The sequence below is a fragment of the Paramormyrops kingsleyae genome, chromosome 15 (genome assembly GCF_048594095.1).
Source record: "Paramormyrops kingsleyae isolate MSU_618 chromosome 15, PKINGS_0.4, whole genome shotgun sequence".
Classification (NCBI taxonomy): Eukaryota; Metazoa; Chordata; class Actinopteri; order Osteoglossiformes; family Mormyridae; genus Paramormyrops; species Paramormyrops kingsleyae.
In genome coordinates this window covers 9,862,411-9,868,148 of record NC_132811.1, presented here as the reverse complement: position 1 = coordinate 9,868,148, position 5,738 = coordinate 9,862,411, and positions in this window count along the sequence as shown.

Sequence of the window (5,738 nt, the reverse complement as noted above, 5' to 3'; positions counted from 1 at the left end):
AGAAGTTCCTGGTTAAAATACATTGAAACCAGTTGAGAACAATTGGCTGGTTAAACTGCTTTTCATTTATTTAGCAAAATGTATTATGCATGTCAGTGACTGCCATATATCAAAGTTCATTTCAAAGGGTGCAAGATTAAAGAGTACAATGTCTCAGATGAAAGGACAGCTGTCCTGCTATAAGTGAAAGTAAAATGAGAGGTCCAAAGAGAGTGTGGGGGGGGGGGGCTTGGGATGCATTAATCTGACCCCAGAACATAACAAACAAGCCATGAGTAAGATTTATTCCAATGAGTAGGAGCATTCCCAACATGTCGGAATCCTGACAGGCAAGGATTAACCATGGTCCATAAACCATGGTAAAATACTGGCAAGCATTGGTCGATCAGTAAGTTTTACACATTTGATGGGATGTGTTTTGTTTACACCCACCGAACCAACTCCAACAGGGTATTAATAAAATAAAAATGCACAGGGAACTCCTAGATTACAGCTGAGTGTGATTCAGCAACACCAGGTAATGTTTACCTTCCAGACACAGCGAAAATTGTCATTGTCGTTAATACTTAAGCTCAGCATCTTGCCATGGAACATTCTAAGCAACACATTTAATGGCTCCTGTTTCTGTTGCGACTGACACCAGCAAGTAAACAAACCTCCTTTTCCAAACCATTCCAACATTATGTTTTCATTCCGTTTTGCATTGTTTAACAATGAAGGGCTTGATGGTGTATATGATCCATATACCATCTACTGGTACAGTATAGTGCTTGATGGTATATGTCACTCATATACCATCTACAATGAGCACTGGATTATTGTCACCATTTATAGCAGAATCATATGTTATTAGTATTCAGACACCATGCATGAATAAATCAAACAATTTCAGTCATCTGTATGTGAACATATGCAATGTTTTTTTTTCCCACCGTAACAGAATTTCCAGTAATGTGGATGAACAGAGAGGCTAATATTTTTTTTTTTTGCCCAGTGGGACATAGATTAACCTCATTAGTAATGCATTGAGGAATTTGTTAGGTAAAAAAGCGCCATCTGTTTGTCATTCAACAAGCTTGCACTTCATTAAACAAAACACTTTCGGGAGAATATGCCACTCTGGCCATGAACAAATATTTGAGGTAGTCTACACTGGCTGCAATGTCAGACAATGGACTTTTCACATCAGGATCCACAAGTAAAACAGAGAAATAAAGAAAAGAAACCCATTTCGAATGACTCTGTGGAAACAACATGACTGATTAGGATCAGAACATGAGTGTGTGTGTGTGTGTGTGTGTGTGTGTGTGTGTGTGTGGGTTTGCATAGATCATAGATCACATGTCCCCATTTAGATAGGAAGACCAACTTGGAAAAAACAAGGAAAGATGAATAACCTAGCGAAGACCTCTTCAGATTAAAATGTGCTACATTAAAATGCTTTTCAGTAGCTAAAAGCCATTTATCCAGCACCCATACTTATTTGAAGCGTCCATTTTCATATGTGTATACACACACACACACACGTACATGTAGGGTAAACATATCCTTATGGGGACCGCTCATTCATTTCAATGGGAAAAATGCTAACGCTACCTATGACAACCTTAACCCCCACCCTGCCCTAACCACAACCATAAGTAACCAAGCAAAATACAAGAGTTTTTGCATTTTTAGTTTTTTCATAGCAGTCACCGATTTTTATAAAATTGAGTTTTCCCTTGTGGGGACCAGGAAACCGGTCCCCATAATGGAAAAATAACGGATAATTATCACGTTATGGGGACATTATGTCCCCATAAGGATAGGTAAACCCGCTCACACACACACACACACACACACACACACACACACACACACACACACACACACACACACACACACACACACACACACACACACACACACACACACAAATAATACAAATGTTTCAAGATTTGGGTAAGTGGTCTAATGGCTTGATTGTCAGTAAGGCTAAGCACAATTTTCAGTTTCATGGTCAGCAGTTCAATTTCTTCCATGATAACAGTCCACAGTCAATCACACACTGTTCACTCTCTGTTTGGTGACTGGGAACTTTGGAATGAACAAGAGAATTTTGCTTTAATATTGGGGAACATTTTTTGTTACCACTACAGTATGTTTATGTGCTATGTTATTGCTTAAAATGGTTGAAAAGTTATTTGTATTTATTTCTAAAGCTTTATGCAATTGGTAATTATAATTATACAGTGAAAGTCACCCTGAACAAAGCCCCAATTTTACCTGCAATTAATTTGAAAGTTTTGACTATGGTGACCTAATTCCTCCTGTGTGGGTTTTTTTTTCTAAAATCTCTCAGCCCTTTGTATGGAGCCATTTTAATAACTGATTGATGATTACCCTGTCTGCAGGCTCCTATGGTTCCCCTCTCGGTCTGACACCTGGGATTCGCTCCCAGCCTCTTAATTGGCTGCCCAGACCACCATTGGTCTCCTCGGTACAGTTATGGCCCAGCCAAAGCACATGGAGGTCCACTTGAGCTGACACACTGTCTTGAAGGGATTTGAGCATTAGCATTTTAGATCTACCGGAAAAATGAGATGGAAAGCTACGTCCTTCTGGGTGAACTTTTCACCTCTGACCTTTCTCTTGACCTGTATCACATTCTAGAAGAAGGGTTTGGGTTAAAAGAAGCGATCAACAGGGATCGCTCAAATAACATCGAGGCTAAAAAACTGTAATTACTATTGATGCTGTTGATTTATCACATAGGCAAGACCTTACCTTTGTATTTTACTTATCATGCATTATCATACATTTGTACTTTTCAACACTTCTGAGTTTTATTTGAAATAGTGCAGGATCCTACAGTGGTTTATGGTGGCTTCTTGCCTCACTACTCGCAAAAGTCAGTTCAGCTTGTGTTCTCAGCTCTTCTGCCACAATCCAAACATACACCTATAAGGTAAATGAACAACATAACATTGCAAGCAATTATATTTGTCAGTGACTGGATAGTGATAGTGACAGACTCTTCTCCTCACAAGGATGTACCTGTTCTTGTACTTCAAGGTGAAAAAAGTTACAGATTGCATGTGCAAGATCTCTTTCTCCATGTTTATAGGTATATTATGAAAGAATGTTACTTTTTCCTGTGAGTGTTTTACAGACACCATACATGCTTAACAAAACTCAGGAATTGGTAATTATATTAGATTCAGAATACTGAAGAGCAGTCGAATTTTTAGGAAATTGATAGATAAATAATATTGCTAAAGTGGAACATATTTTTAAGTATAAAATGCTTTCACTCAAAACCACTATAGTATCAAAAGTAAAGAAAAAAAATTCAGCTTGAAGTTTTATTATATTGAACCCCTTGCTGGAAAAATGGACAGAAGATGGACAGGTGGACGGATGGATGGATGGACAAATGATGGATATTTACTTACTGTAGTGAAAGTCAGGGTGAAGCTCTAATTTTTTATCTTAGTTAAATGTTACATTTCTCAGTGATTTTCTTGCCTGCTTCATCATTTACGGAAAAAACAATTACTTTAGAGATTTCTGTCCTAACTACCACACTGTGAATATGATTATAATGAACAATGCAATCATTGTAAAATTGATTTTGCATAAAATTAATGTCTGACTTCAAAATACATGACTCATTTATTCTTCAAAAACCACTAGAGATACAATACTGTTTATAAACCATGGATATCAGTAAGTACAGAAACATGAATGAATTCTGCTAGGGCAGCTGTTTCCCTTTAAAGGCTCCTATATCATATGAAGAGTAGTCATCAGGGGGTTTTACCAGTATGATTAAACAAAATATCAAGCTGTAAATATGTGTAAATGTTAATGTGTCAAAATTGCATTTTAAATGACATCTAGCCAACTTCTAATAGCTAATTCTGGTCAGGGATAAAGGGGAATTTTCAGACAGGTAACACAGCGCATGGCACACTCTCAGAAAAGGGTAAAAAAAAATTCTACCTTTGCTTGTAACTGGGGCTGGACCATCAAGAGTCTGCCAATTGTACCTTTTGCTGTTGGTAAATGTACCTTCTAGGTACTGAAATGGACTCTAAGGAACATTTTTGCACCATTTATGGTACATTAATGCTGTTTGTACCTTTGAAGTCCATTTCCGTACCTTAAAAGGTACAATTACAAGGGTACAGCCCCAGTGACAAGCAGAGGTACACATTTTTACCCTTTTTTCTGAGATTGCAGAGGTTCACACTGGAAAGCATGTCAGTCCATCACAGGCCACATACACACATATAGTGGGCAGTTTAGCAATGCTAGTTAGTTGAAATACTGGTCTTCTGGTTGCAGGAAGAAACCCACATGTCATAGCGAGAACAAGCAAACTCCACACACACAGAGCATTCAGACCCCCAAGTGAGAGGAGTGTGAGGCAACAGCACTAAGTTAGAACTAGTGTGTGGTCTATTTTTACCCCCCCACTAAGTGGCTGTGGTTATCAGATGCTCATCAGTAGCTGAATAGTTTACGTTTACCTTCAAGCCTTTGCTAGAGTTCATCCAGGTGTTTCTGTCCTGCAGCTCGAGATTTCATGCATTTTTAATAGCTAGATGCTGTCGGAACGGCAACAATGTATCCCCTGGATAGTCCCGTCACTAAGTAAAGTATAATTTACCATTCAGAAATAGTGATAGGCTAAAATGTGTTGAATGGCTCTTTAAGTACACATTGACTACGAGAAGTTTGCACTTGTTCCATCATATGACTAAAGAATTAGTGTCATCCAAAACTTTCCCATCACCTAAGAAACGTAAAAATCATCACATGCACATTCTGTAGGGTCTGGCGAAACGTTATTCCGTTCTTCTAGTTTCCAGGCTTTGAATTCAAATAGTCTTCTGTTAAAATTCAAAATCCAGTTAAATCCTAATTAACTTGGCAGAGATGAGAGAAATTTGTCATTAAATTCACTTTTAGAATCTTAATGAGTTAATAGTTAGAGATTTATTTATAATAGTAAAATATATATTTAGCCTGGAAAAAATTAGCTTAGAAAAAGTGAAAAATGAACAGTGCATACAATTTTACCTTTACAGATATAATTATTAGGTAGATTTGTAGGTTGAAGGGTTCGTGCCACACAAAATAGCTTAATTAAATAAATTAAACATAATCTTATATTATGTAGTGCATGTGTGAGTGAATGGTGTGTGAGTGTACCCTGTGATGGGTTGGCGCCCCATCCTGGGTTGTTCCCTGCCTTGTGCCCGTAGCCTCTGGGACAGGCTCCGCCCCTCCCACGACCCTGAGCAGGACAAGCGCTCACATAAAATGGATGAATGGATGAATTCCCACCATGCCACTGGCAAGCAGAATATGAGTGATACTCTGCAAGACCTTCAGCACAATTGACTGTACGGGGACTATTAATGGTGCTTGGAATGCAAGAACAAATAAAATCAATGCATGTATTGTTTAGGCAGGATGTGCCGTCGCAGAAGTACAAACCGCAATGTTCTAATCCACAGGGGGAGAAAAGCTAATCTCACAATTGATTTTTAGACATCGGTGTGATTTTTTTTTTGTTGAGAAATGAATAAAGGCAATTCTATTTTTTGTTAATGTTCTATAAATTTAATTCAAATGCTATTACATTTTAACGGCTATAAAATTGTACAGTATTGAGTGTAGAGTGGTGGGTGGTTTAAGTGTCTAGTCCATCTGCTCATAATTGTGGTGAAGATGGATGCTAATAAAGT